Source organism: Hemiscyllium ocellatum, unplaced genomic scaffold, assembly GCF_020745735.1.
Source record: "Hemiscyllium ocellatum isolate sHemOce1 unplaced genomic scaffold, sHemOce1.pat.X.cur. scaffold_487_pat_ctg1, whole genome shotgun sequence".
NCBI lineage: Eukaryota > Metazoa > Chordata > Chondrichthyes > Orectolobiformes > Hemiscylliidae > Hemiscyllium > Hemiscyllium ocellatum.
Window position 1 is genome coordinate 375,790 of NW_026869081.1, and position 14,655 is coordinate 390,444.

The 14,655-nt window shown below is 42.8% G+C and overlaps 1 non-coding gene across 1 annotated transcript; it reads right to left on the reverse strand.

Moving 5' to 3' along the window:
* Window positions 1-11,700: 11,700 nt before the first annotated feature.
* Window positions 11,701-11,792, reverse strand: trnar-ucu (transfer RNA arginine (anticodon UCU)). The gene is given in 2 exon segments: window positions 11,701-11,736; window positions 11,756-11,792. It is a non-coding gene; the product is annotated as a tRNA-Arg (tRNA).
* Window positions 11,793-14,655: the final 2,863 nt, after the last annotated feature.

The window sequence follows — 14,655 nt, forward strand, 5'->3', positions numbered from 1 at the left end:
GCTTTCCCATCTGTTATGCTGGTGCTCACTAAGACAGCACAGGTCTGGATTGATAACTGTGACACTCCCGATACTGTCTCAGAACAACAAAACTTACAGTAGACGTGGTGATTGAACCTGGTGTGTTTGTACACTGCTCCACCTCCAGCACTGTTAGCTGATGTTTGGAGTCCTCTCGCTGCTCTCTGCTCTGTGCATGGTGAGTGATCTTACCTCACTGCAGGATTTATTGAAGGCTCCAGATCTCTCTGCCCTTTGCCTCTCTGGCTGACCAACTATCTTCAATGTGGTGATGGATAAGACACCCAACTGCTGGGAAATCTATTGAGTCAGAAAATTCCTGAGTTCCTACAGGAGACAGAGAAATAGACAGAATGGGAACTTAGACTGATGAAATGAGGGTCACACATGGAGGATAGTACCGTGTCCCACAGAGATCTGGAAAATCCCAGTCTCCATCCCTGGCCTGTGCGTCTCTCTGGAGTGGAGAATTCTGTTGGCTCAGGATCTGGAGTAGCTACAAGAGTGAGAGACGCTGACAGGAGCAGCAATTAGACCCACACAGTGAGGCATACCACATGGAGAGAGACTGGGTGATATCATCAGAGTGCAGGAAGAAATCAGTATCAATCATGAAGGAAAAACAGGTTTAGCTTCATGATACATTGGTATCAGTGTTCAGGGATAAACAGCCTGTGAGCAGACAAAGTAATGTCCGAGTGATATTGTTGCTAGAGAATGTATCCCAAACCTCAGCTAATGTTCTGGAGAGGCAGGTTTGAACCACATCGTCTGAAATGGTGGAATTTGAAATAAATTATGTTCAAAATAGTAATTGACAATCTAGAAATACCATTACTGATGTACAATAAATCCAAACACTTGTTATTCAGAGAAGGACATCTGCTCATTCTCACGTGGTCTGCACGACATAGTCACAGCAAAGTTATTGTCTCTCAATTACCCTCTGAAATGGCCGAGCAAGTTACTCAGCGTAAGGGCAGCTAGGGCTGGGCAAGAAAGGCTGGTCAGCCAGAGACACCCACATCCCATACCTGATTTCAAAATAAAATCCATTAAGATGGGGTCCCACCGGAGCTGAGCTGGGAACAGTATCCTGGCCAATCATGTCGGTAGGTTTATGGACAGGGTTTGAAACTGACAGAGGGTTCAGATGAAAGGAGCTTTCCAAATCCAAATAGAAAAGATGACGCATGTGAACAGCATGTGGATGTGTCTGAAGGCAAGAAGATAGGAACAGGAAGGGACAAATTTTAATGAAAACTGTACATCAGCGAATCGATTTGTGACAGGAAATTGTAGGAAAGAGTAAATTATGTTTTTTTTGGAATGGAAAAACTCTCTGCAGCAAGGTGGGCTGATTTGTGCCACAGACATAAAAGAGATTTAGACACCAGGGAGACATGGTTTCAGGGTGAACAAAAGATGGATATAAATATTCAATGGTTCACAAACTTGCAGAAACTCAGGCAAAATGGGTGACGCTAACAATAATGGGTATCAAAGGCATTACAGAGAAAGCATTTAGTCTCAGACCATGAAGTCGAGTCAGTCTGAATGTAAATTCTGGCTACTACTTGCCAAGGACACAAGCACCAAAACAGTTTTAGGCCGCTTGATAACATTTCATTGCTCATCATTGCATTAAAGTGGAACTCATCGAAATTTTTAATGAAGACTGTGATAATTTAGTGAAACTTCAATGTTCATATAATCTTGACAATCACACCGACAAGAGTGATATTCAAATAGGAGATTGTAGAATTTTTTTCAGTGTTTTGTTGAATAACATATTGTGCAACTGGCAAGGGACGTAACTACCTCAGAGGCACCGTTGTGTCATGAAACTTAGTGAGTAATGTCACCTGGGGAGATCTTCTGGGAAAATGTGTAAAGTGTAGTTTAAAGTAATATAAAATTTTAAAGTGAATCACAGAAAGGATAAGCTACATCTAGAAACTAAAACAGTCAATTACATGAGTTTGAGAGGAGAACGGACCAAGGTAACAGGCTAAACAGGTGTTTGTAAATGAACAGTGGAAAACATTTGAATGAACAGTGTAAAGCACTCAACAAAAGGACATTCCATTGAAGCAGACAAAACCTCAACAAGGAATTCCTACCCACCCCTCACTCAGGACAAAATGGATCATATCATATTATGAGGCTTAGACGATTACCACAAAGTACTTAAAATCCTGAAATGAGAGAGAGTTTAAGCAGTCAGTGTTAAAGGGATTGCAAAGCGTCTTCAAGCGGGGGAGGACAGTGGGAAGAGGAATCTTTGTCAGGGTTTAATGACACAATAGGAACAGGGAAAGGTGAAGGTGCTGGAGGTGGTGAGAGTGTTACAGAGAGTGATCCAGGCCTGAACAGTGTTACAAAGCCAAGTACAGATTGCTGCAGCTGGAGGGGTTTGCAGAGGTAGGAAGAGACATATGCATCTTTATTTATTCATTCGTGGAATGAGGGTGACAGCATTCTTTGTCCCACTGCTAATTACCCAGAGGGCAGATCAGGGTCAGCCTCATTGCTGTGGATCTGGATTCACACGGAGGCCAGACCAGGCGGGAATGTCAGATGTCCTTCCCTAAAGGAGCTAAGTGAACAACTGATCAACAATGCTTTTATGGAGGCTGTACCAATGTCTTGAACAGCCACAACATGACATCCCAACTCCTACTCTCAATGCTTTGCCCTATGAAGGTAACCATCACAAACAGCTGCTTCACCAGCCTGTCTACCAGTGTCGCCACTCGCAAGGAATTGTGTACCTGCATCACTGGGTCACTGACTGACAACACTACCCAGGGCCCGAACATTAACTGCACAAGTCCCACCCTGGTCTGTTTCACCAAAATGGAACACTTCACATTTATCTAATTAAACCCCATCTGCTATTCTTCAGCCCACTATCCCAGCAGTACTGTCCATCCTGTTGTTTCATAGATAACCTTCTTCACTATCCAATTTACCACCAATTTTATGTCACCCAAAAAACTTACTTACCAGGAAACCAATATTGGGACCCACTACACCGCTGGTCATATGTCTCCAGACAGAAAAACAACATGTCTCCCAACACCCTCTGTTTCCTACCATCAAGCCAATTTTGTATCCAGTTCCCTCGCTCCTCCTGAATGCCATATCCTTTTACAATTATCTAGGCTTATTACCCAGTTTACCACATGGAACATAGAACACAGAACAGTGCAGTACAAGACCCTTCGGCCATGATGCCATGCCAACCTTTTATCTGTCTGTGAGATCAAATTAACCTACATACCTTAAATTTTACTGACATCCATGTGCCTATCCAAGAGTCCATTAAATATTCCTCATGAATCTGTCTCTCCTACCACCGCTGCCAGTGCATTCCAACGACGCAACACTCTTTGTGTAAAGAACCTATCTCTGAAATTTCTCCTTACCCATCCACCAATCACCTTAAAATTATTTATGCCCACTGACAATAGCCATCTATGCCATGGTACAACGAAGTCTCTCTCACTATTCACTCTATCTATGTCTCACATCATCTTGTTCGCCTCTACCAAGTCGCCCATCACCCTTCTTCACTTCAATGACAAAAGGCTTATCTCCCTGAACCTTTCATCATAAGACATGCTCTCCAGCACAGACAGCATTCGAGTAAATCTCCAATTTACCCTACCTAAAGCTGCCTCCCTGTAATGAGGGGATCAGAACTGAACACAATATTCCAAGTGGGTTCTAACCATGGCTCTATAGAGCTGCAGCGTAACCTCACGGCTTGAAAACCCAATCCCCCAGCAATTGAAAGGCGACACGACATATTCCTTCTAAACAAACCTATCAGCTTGGGTGGCAACTTTGAGGGATCGATGGACGTGGAACCCAAGATCTCTCTGTTCCACAACACGACCAAGTATTCTGCCTTTAACCATGTATTCTGCATTCAAGTTCGACGTTCCAAAATGAATCATTTCACACTTTTCCCGATTAAAACTCCATCTGCCACTTCTCAGCCCAGCTCCGCATCCTGACAATATCCTGCTGCAACCAACAACAGACCTCTACACTATCCACCACTCCAGCAACCTCCATGTCATTGGCAAAATTACCAACCCATTCTTCCACAACTACATCCAAGTAGTTATTAAAAAAATCACAAAGAGCAGAGTTCCTGCAATCGATCCCTGCGGAACACCACTGGTCACTGGTCTCCATACTGAATGCTTCCCATCTATCATCACCCTCTGTCTTCTATGAGCCAGGAATTCCATATCAAGACAGACAGGTTTCCTGTATCCCATGCCTCTGTTTCTTTTCTGAATGAGCCATAAAGGTGTTTTGTCACATTCTCGAAGGATTCAATAAGATTTGTGAGGCTTGACCTGTCCCTTATAAAGCCCTGCTGACTATCTCTAATCAAACTATGGTTTTCTACGGTGGTATAAATCCGCGCTGAGTCCTCTCCAATAATTTGCATACCACAGGCATAAGAAAGTGAAGTCTGTAATTCCCAGGATTTTCCCTATTCCCTTTCTTGAAAAAGGGAGTGACATTTGCCATCATCCAATCATCTGGTGCGACTCCGGTGGTCTGTGAGGGTGCAAAGGTCATTTCCAAAGGCGCAGCAATCCCTTCCCTCGCTTCCTGCAGTAACTTTGGGCATATCTCGTCTGATCCAACAGACGTATCTATCTTTATGTTTTACACAATTCTCAGCACATCGTCCTTCTTAACACCAACCTGTTCACTTATATCAGTCCTTTTCACGCTGTCCTCACAAATGACAAGGTCCTTCTCAGTAGTGAATACTGAAGCATAGTATTCATTGAGGACCTCCTCTACCTCCTGTGACTCCACGCACATGTACCCTCCACTATCCCTGACAGGCCCTACCCTCACGCTGACAATCCTCTTGTTCCTCACATATGTGGAGATTGCCTTATAGTTTTCCATAATCCTTCCCAATAAAGTTTTTCATGTCCCATTCTAGCTGTTCTAACTCCATTCTTCAGTTCCTTCCTGGCTACCTTCAGTGAGTCCCCAGAGTGTGGAAATAGGCCATTTGGCCCAGCAACTCCATACGGGCCCTCTGAAGGACATCCCACCAAAACCATTCACCTAATTTGCACATCTTTGCACGGTGGGTGGAAACTGGAGCACCTGAGGACCCCACGCAGACATGGGGAGAACGTGTAAACTCCACACAGACTGTCGCCCAGGACTGGAATCGAAATCGGTTCCCCAGTGCTGTAAGGCAGCCGTGTTAACCACTGAGGCATCATGCCACCCCCATATGACCCTATAGAGGTCTAAGGATCCTTATGTAAACGTCGTTTTTTCCTCTTAACTAGATGTTCAATAACCCTTGGAACCTTGTCAAATGCTTTGCTGACGTCCATTTGGACAGCGCTGACTGCTCTGTCTTTACCTATCTCTTGGCCACCTCCAGGAAGAGTCAATCCAGTTTGTGAAACACGGTTTTCCACTCATAAAGCCATGCTGACCATCTCTAATCAGTCCTTGCCTTTCCAAATATACGTAGCTCCTTTCCCTCAAAATCTCCTCCAACAACTTCCCCATCAATGGACTCAAGGGGCTGTAATTTCCTGGCTTTCCCTGCAACCCTTAAGTGCTGGAACAGCATTCGCCAACCTCCAGTCTTCCAACACCTCACTGTGGCTGTTGATAATATAAATATCTCTGTAAGGGACACTGCAATCTCTTCCCGAGCTTCCCATAATATTCTCCGATCGACCTAATGAGCTCCTGAGGATTGATCTATTTTTACTTGTTTTAATATTCCACCACTTTCTCTTCTCTGTTGAGGATTTTTTCCAAGACATGGCAATTTATTTCCCAATGTTCCCGAGTTACCATGTCTTTCTCCAGAGTAAATACTGACAAGACTTTTTTTTTGTTTATGATCTCACTCATCTCCTCTAGTTCCACACATCGGTAACCTTATTGACCTTTAAGGGGCCCTATTCTAGCCCTTATTGAAACTCACACAAGGGCTTCTGAAATAAACCATATCCACCGTACCAACACCCACCCTCACCACACCCTTATCTATTCTGCCATTTATATTCACACCAACAAATAAAATCCAACAGGCTCTAAAACAAATTCTCTTTTATAAAATTTGTTTCTAAGAGTCCAGTTACTTTTTATTGATATGTTGTTTCTCACTCATTGCAACATGCTCCTGACTTTCTGTCAGGCTAACAGTACTTGTTTTTAGACTGAAAACATAAAGGTTTGTGCGAGTCCTTGTTTATCAATCAGAAAAAAATTAGCTTACAGGGTCTTCAAATAATAGAGAAGGCAAATCAAATGCTGCCAATTTTTACAGAGGGAATGGAGGCTAAATATAGGGAGGTCTTACTAAAACGATGCAAGGTACAAGTCATACTTCACTTAGAATATTATGAACAGCATGTGTGCCCGAAGGAAAGGTATTGTTGTATCAGAGGCAGGCCAGATAATTTTCACTCGGATGATATTGGGAATGGAGGGATTTTATAATAAGAAGTGGAGTAGATTGAGAATGAACCAATTAAAGTTAAGAAAAATGAGAGAGAAACTGAATGAAACATGCAAGATTCTGAAGTGCTTTGATCGGTTAAATGCTGGGAAGTTAGAAAATAGAACAGTGCAGCATAGCAATTGGCCCTTCGGCCTACCACAATGCTATTCTCAACTCATCCCATCTGAATGTACATGGTCCATATCCCTCTATTCCCTGCCTGTTCATGTTTCTGTCGAAATGCCACTTCAAACTTTACTCACATTTCTGTTTCAAGACCTCGCTTGGCAACTTCCACTCTCTGAATAAAAGATCTTGCCTCACACACATCATTTAAACTTTCTCTTTCTCACCTTAAACCTCTGCGCTCTAGTATTTGAAACTTATACATTGGAAAAGAGATTCTGACTATCCACATTATCTATCCTGTCCTAGCGTTATATTCCTGTACCTGGTCGCCTGTCAGCCTCTGATACTCTCACAAAGCAATCCATCTTTGTTTAATTTCCTCTTATACCTAACACACCTTTAAAAACACAATACTGGTAACGTGTTGATAAACCCTTTTGTACCCTCTCCGAATCCTCCACATCCTTGCTATTTTGAGATGAGATCTGCACACAGTACTCCAAATGTGGCCAAACAGAAGTTTTATACAATTACAACATCAGATGCAAATCACGATACCAAACGTTGTGACCGATGAAGGCCAGAGTTCGATTTGCTTTCTTTCCCATCTGAAACACTTCTGTTCCTATTTTCAGGATGTCACTGTCTAGCACCAAAATCATAATAGAAACGTCAAAGATTTTAGTCTGCCGGGAGGTTATACAAATGTTGATCCCTGTTCCATTATGAAAACTTGGGAAGCTGACAAAGTGTGACATCAAACAAGCGATCAAAGAAGTGGGTTTCAAGGCGTATTTTGTCACATAAAACGAAATTTGTATCACAAAACTGATTTGAACGAATTTGTTCTGCTCGAGGTCATCATCTTTTGTCAGACTCAAAACGACTCAGAATTTAGTTCTTCTATAACTCAGTGGTTCGAGGCTGGTTTTGTAAACCAGCGGTTGTAACCTCCATTCTCACGGCAGCCTTGCTGAATTTCCTTACAACTTTGCAACAAGCATCCGAAGGTGCATTGTGTGTGTTGTTAGGACTTATTTTTGAAGGAAAAGCTGAAAGTCATTTTTTGCGCAGACCAGGCCTCAGCCATTTCAGTTTGGAAGTCCACATCCGTGTTTTTCCCCTGAGGATATTGTGGATGTCAATCTTCTGATGCGAAGAATGCCTTCGTTTGGCAGGAAGAAAAACGTGACTCATTAGAAGCAGTAAACTAATGGTGAAACAATGGGGGAACGAAAACTTACAGGAATGCGGCTGTATGCTCCTGTTCCTTATGTAGAGACAGGAATGCGCTGGAATCCAAATTAAACCAGTCAGAGGATGGAAGAGCACAGCTAGCCAGTCTGCCTCACAGGTGGATACATCGACGGTTTGCAGATACCAAATATTCACGATTGGGGCAGTCTTCGAAGGACAGCCTCCTGTCAGTTTACACCTCTGCTTTTGTCAACAGAATCGGATTTTAAAGCTAGTAATGAAGAAAGAGAGGCCAAACGGTTCAATTCCTCATTTTATGTTAGTTGGGATGTCCTGAGGCCTTTGTCACTCTCAAAAGATGTGTCTGTATAGTTCCATCTATGGGTCAAAATGAGGTTCAGTTCTCCGCCAGGTCATGAACAAACGTGACGGTATCTGACTTCAGTCTCTGTCGCTGGTTCATTTGAAATTAAAACTTTGCATGGAAAGTCTCATTGAGATGAACACTTCAGACGTCAGGCTGTGGACCAAGTAGTGGTAACTGGAAAGGAGAATGGATGGATGTTTGATGACTGGTACTGACATGATGTATTATTCTGTGCTGTAAAAGCACGGTGTCACGAACATTCTTTTTCGATAGAAATGTCTCATCACAGGAAAAGAAAGCTATGCTGTTAAGAGAAGACACAATTGCACATGCCGTCCTACCTGGTCGACCAGTGGTTCCGATGCAGCACTTTCACCGCTGTGGTTTGGGTTCATTTCTAGGTCAGGGAATCAGAATTTATTGTTCCTGGTCAGGGTAACAACAAAGTAGAGCATCTTTGACAGGAATCACATGACAAACGCGTCCACATGTGCCTTGCAATATTGTACACGGCCATAAGGTGGTTCACTGGTTATCACTGCTGCCTCACAGCGCCAGAGATATGATTTGCCTACAACTGGGTTGACTGTCAGTAAGGTGCGAACTTCAGGTGCAAATGAAGAGAAAAATTGTTCTGTGAGCGTTAATCCCTGGAGGACTGGGTGTGCATGTTTGCAATGAATAGCCAGTTTCTGAACTATAGTCATTCTATGTCCCTTAGTGTGTTGCTTTAGCAAATGTTCAGACCAGGAGAAAAGTGAGGAAAAACAGTCACTTCCCAGTCAAGGATTGATCCATTACACGACAACCAACGGATTCCCTTTTGCCTGAACTAGCATCTATTTTCCTTACATTGGTAATGGCAGTACACAGCATTAGACTGAGTTTTAATGTGCTGCATTGGACCCAGCATCCTTTCCCAACATTGGCTATACAGGGATATAAAGAGATAATAAAAAACATGGATGGCAATGACTGTAATGAAAAGACGTCAGGAAGAATGGACAGTGTTTACTTGGAAACAAAAAAATGTAAAGGAAGCCATCGATGTAGTGAGGGGTAATGCCATTTGAAAAGACAAGGCGTGGTTTCATGGGTTGGTGGAAAAAACGAATAGATCATGTGGCGTGACACCAGGTAAAACTGAGTTGTGTCCGTATGGAAGGTTTCCAGGCGATGAGAATTTGGTGAGAGTAAACAGGAGGGAAATGCCTTCATTTGGATGTATCTATATCAAAACTTTAGAACTTCAAAACCAGCGATGAATGACAAAGAGAAGTTTGGAAAGTTATCCTTTTCCTTCTACAGCAGTTGAATTCGAAAAACGATTTCTTCTTCGCTGGAAAGATTATTGAGAAGCTGATCCTAATATATTTGTGAAGACACGTGCAGACACGCGAGGAATGAATTTCACCATGACAGGGTGTCCGGGCGGTCATGATGGGTACGCGTTACGTGCACACTCTGTAATTGGTTAAAGTTAATTGGATAGAAAGCTCATAACACCTTCAACTGTAGGACTAAGTACAGCATGTGCTGATTGTGAGGAAAGGTTCAGCAGCTTGTTCCACGTGAACTTCTATAAATTGTACAAAAAACTGAGCATGAAAGGGAAGCCAGTTAGCTCAGTCCGCTGCATAACTGGTTTATGATATAAAGTGAAGCCAACAGTGTGGGATTAATTCTCGCAATGTCTCAGCATACCCTCAGGATCATGATCTCCCAACTCAGCTAATACTTTAGACGATGGCGATAATCAAAGTGAAACTATACTATCGTGAGTGGGAACTGACCTGCTAATGTAATGCACCTTTATCCTTTCATGTGTTGCATTGGAATATTTGGCTGCAATCACAGAGAAGGGAGTGAGTCCATATGCTGCTCACTCATCTCCCCCAAAAATATCCTGTAACAAGACACGAAAAATATTCCTACTGCAATTCTGTAATCTTCACAGCAATACTTAAAACATCGTTATCGTTTCGATTCCAGTTTTTCTGGTAACAGTCAAAATGTCCAATGAGTTAAATCTAATATTTTGTGGACTGCTTTAATGGCCTGTGCGAGCTTGCAGCAACACCGGTAATATGTAAAGAGCTGAACATCCTTTCCAGAATTTAACACAGCGCAGGATCAGCGGTATGAAAGACGTCATTGTTTGCAGAAATCACCTCTGTATCTCTATTGAGTGTTGGATATTCACTCAGGGAGTATTTATGGCTGTCTTAAGTAACTGAGGCATTTCCTAAGGACAGAGCACTCCAAGAAATCATATTTTTTTTAGAATAAATGTTGTTTTACTCAACGTTCTTTGGTAACTTTTAAATATTTTTGCACAGACATATACATGCATGCACACATACATTTATATCTGTGTGGATATATAAATATGCGCATATATGTGCATGTGTGTGTGAATTCAGGACATTAGTAATGGATAGTTGGCCATTTGAATGTTCTTCCTATGGAATGTGAGAGCGTAGAGATTACAATAATGTCCAGAATGTGGTGGAAATGTGGCATAGAAAAATGTGGCGGAAATCGACTTATTGAATGCTGCGTACGTTTACAGTGGTGTCCTGTGTTGATCACCAGAAATGTCATTTCGCCACTGGACTGGGTTTTCCTTCGATCGGTTTCACTTCGTCAGGGAATTCGATTCACTGAAATTTCACCAACTTCCATCGGCATGTTCATATGACACATCGACCCACACTGCACAAAACGACAACAATATTCAGCATACTGCACCCACGAGGACGTGGCATGGTTTTTATAAACAGTGAAGATTGAATAATGTTATGCAAGGGCAACGTGAATTCCGATTTAATTGCTGAAGACGCAAGAATCCAGAGTAAGATTCAAAATGTCAGAACTTCACGTTCATTACCATACTTGGCCAGAATTCCAGCCCAGCAAAGGGGAAATCTGCCCCAGAAGCACCTGATTCCATGCATTTGCTTGCTCCATGTATCCACTTTGAAACCCATGCGAAGCAACATTCAGTCTGAAGGAGAACTTGTCAGAATTCTCCACAGTCTGATCTAAAGCTAAAACAAGAGCTGTCTATTCCAGTTGGAAGGGAAGGGATGTGGAGGTGAGACCAAAATATTTCGTGGTGTTTAATTCATATTGTTATCATTACGATTTTTAAAAAATCTGGACCAAAATGGCACAGACACAAAGGAGCCCATTGTTAATACCGATTGGCCCCGCTCCATGATTCAATATCATCATGGCTGACACAACAATTTTGTGTCTTTTTCCAGCCTATCCGCATCATCGTGTTGTCTACTGACTAACAGATGTTTATTGATCTCTATCATAAATAGACATCAAAAATTTAAACTTGTGAGAGGAAAATATTTCGTTTCGAGACAGTTGGGTTTTCTGCACGAATATTGTTGGTTTTGCAGATGAGCAGCTGAGTCTGCTCTGACCATCTTCCAAACCATAAACTAAAAGTCGACTCTGATGGGACTCGAACCCACAACCTTTGAATTACAATCTGAGCAGTGACATAGAAGTCCAACGCGCTATCCATTGCGCCACAGAGCCACGCCTGCGATTGCCTTTGAACACACAAATTTGTGTTTGACCCATTGCGTTCAGGACACCCATCTCGCATCTGTCTGTCCTGGTTACACTTTCCAGTACCTGTTCCTTATCCACGTGTGCTCTGGCTCTTCAAATGTACGTCTACAGACTGCTGGAATGTTCTCATGACACGTAGCTTTACCACATGCTCAGATAATGATTTCCAGATTCGCAACACTCTACTGGTGAAAGCATTGTCGCAAATTCTCCTCAAAACATCTTGTCTACTGTATTTCATTTATGCCACTGTATTCCTTCCAAATATAGTCTGATCCCTTCTCATACATATATATCCTTTTCATAAAATGTGCACGTTAATCGGTTACTCAAAGAGCCTTCTCTGCTCTTCGATAAACATCCCCCAACCTAGCTCGTCTACCTTCACAATGGAAATGGTCCAGCCCTTGCCATTCCTGTCATCTCCTCTGAATATCTCATCCTGCAATCAGAAGCTTCCAGCAACTGGCGATTGCAACGGACAAGCAAAGTTCCCTGAAGTAAAGCCAAAAGGTCTGAACAAAATCAACGGCTAGTGTCCATATCTCATGAAAAGGAAAGTAACATTCGAGTCAATGATCTGTCTCGGAATTGATGGGATGGACGGGTGGGTGGAGAATGTGGAAGAGGGCGGACGGGTTCTAAAATGATTGAACTCGATGTTGGGTCCTAACGTTTGCATGGTCTGTCTGTATAAAAAGAGTTGAAGGTATTCCAGCTTGAGTTATTCCTTGAAGGAGCACTGCAGCAAACCAGAGACTGGAAATAGTGGCCTGGGAACACAGTGTCTCGATTAGAGTGTGGCTGGAATTGTACAGTAGTTCAGGAGCATCCGAGGAGCAGCAAAATCGACGTTTCGGGCAACAGCCCTCATCAGGAATACAGGCAAAGAACCTGAAGGGTGGGAAAACAGTGTAATGTGAAGTTACAGGAGACTGGAAGATCGGGATAGTTTTTGTTGATTCTGGACAGAACGCAAGTAATCTCAGTTTGTCTCACGACTCTGTTTTCCTCTCTCCATTGCAGAAATATCACATTCTGAGCAGGAAATGCAGTTGCTTCTATTGAACGAAGTGCAGACAAATCTCTGGAAGATGTGACTGGAAGCTTCCACATGTGATGAGAGACATGAGAAACTAGCAGAAATGTAGCTTACAACATAGAACGTTACAATGCAGTGCAGGCCTTCGGCCCTCGCTGTGCAGCGACCTGAATAAATAATGTGCTGTCCATTGTAATGGGAAATTAGCATTTATTTCGAAACCAATAAAAGCACAGGGAAACAAAGAAGTAAGAACCTGACTTTGCAGAGGCAAGTATTGCAGACAGAAAGAAAAAAAATGTAAAGTTAAACCGAACTAATGGCAGACTTACAAGCCAGTAAACGACCATATCACCAGACAAGAATGGGGAAAAAACAAACTCTGTATCTGGAAAGGAACTCGAATATTTCAGGTCCCTGACATTGAAGTGTTGATAAGAAGAAGCGAATTCTATTATCAAGGGAAATTGTATTATTGTGGAAGGTGCACCAGTTACCATTTTGGTAGATACAGGGAAACATATTCAGTACTTAAATCTCGCCGTTGAGAGAGTCGACGCAATGGATGCATCAGGATTCATGACACGGAGAGATGAACAGCACCCCTATGGTGTGAAACCAGTAATGGTGAAACATTCCAAATCTCATTTCATTTCTCGGAATTCTGTTCTTTAAATCTGACAGCTGGCGATCTCATAGTGAGTCTGTGGTCGGATTTGTGCAGTACCCTCGACAGGCTTGCAGGTAATACAAAAAGAAGATTACCAGTGCAGGCTGTAAAATCCACTCTACGACTCCTGATGCATGGCTTATGAGTGATGATTACCCAGAGAGCCATAAGTTCAGTGAGCGATTCGCTCGCCCAGGTTGCAAGTAACCATATTAATCCCATTAACCCCGATTTCTTGCTGGAGATATGAGGCCTGCTCACACGCATAAACCGTCATGGCCTACAAATCATATGAGAGGGATTTTTTTAGGAGAATGTTTTACCAGGTCAGTTATATTGTGCAAATTTTATTAGAACGATCACAGATGTGCGGTCAGTGTAAACTTATCCAAAAATATCTGTCGGGCAAATAGAACCCATTTTTTTGATGTGGAACGCTACTCCTATCCAGTACCATTGGCGAACACATCCAGTGTAATGTGGGCAGGATTCGGACCATGGGTACTACTGGCACAAAAAAAAACAAAGCTTGTGTCTTCAGGGACGATGTGCATATCTGCTTCAGTGCAGATATAAGGACATATATGGAGAAACTAAATTGGCTAACTCAGGCAGATCGGGCAGTCCGTAACCCGCCAAGAGGGGTAGCCTAGTGTTGAGCACGGTAGATGTTTCGGATCCAAGATTAGTAGGGTCCCTACTGAGTGCAGGGCAAAAGACAAACGTGATGTGGGTTCATACGAAGCCTTGAATCCAAAGAATAATCCCGAAGTCTCAGTATCGATCTTGCAGAACAAAAGACTCGTTAAAACCCGAGGGAAAAGGAATTACTCCAGTCGTTGAACTCCGTCCTGAAGGATGAAGTGTAATTCCCTGTGGATAATCACCGTGAGTGCCCCATTCTTCCAGTCAAAAAGGCAAGTATTCCAGTTAAATGGAGGTTTATTTTTAGATTAGATTTACAGTCTACAAACAGGCCCTTCGGCCCAACAAGGCCACAACGATTCGCCGAAGTGCACCCCACCCATACCAGTACACTAGGGGCAATTTTAGCATGGCCAATTCACCTGACCCGCACATCTTTAGCATGCAGGAGGAAACCGGAGCCCCAGAGG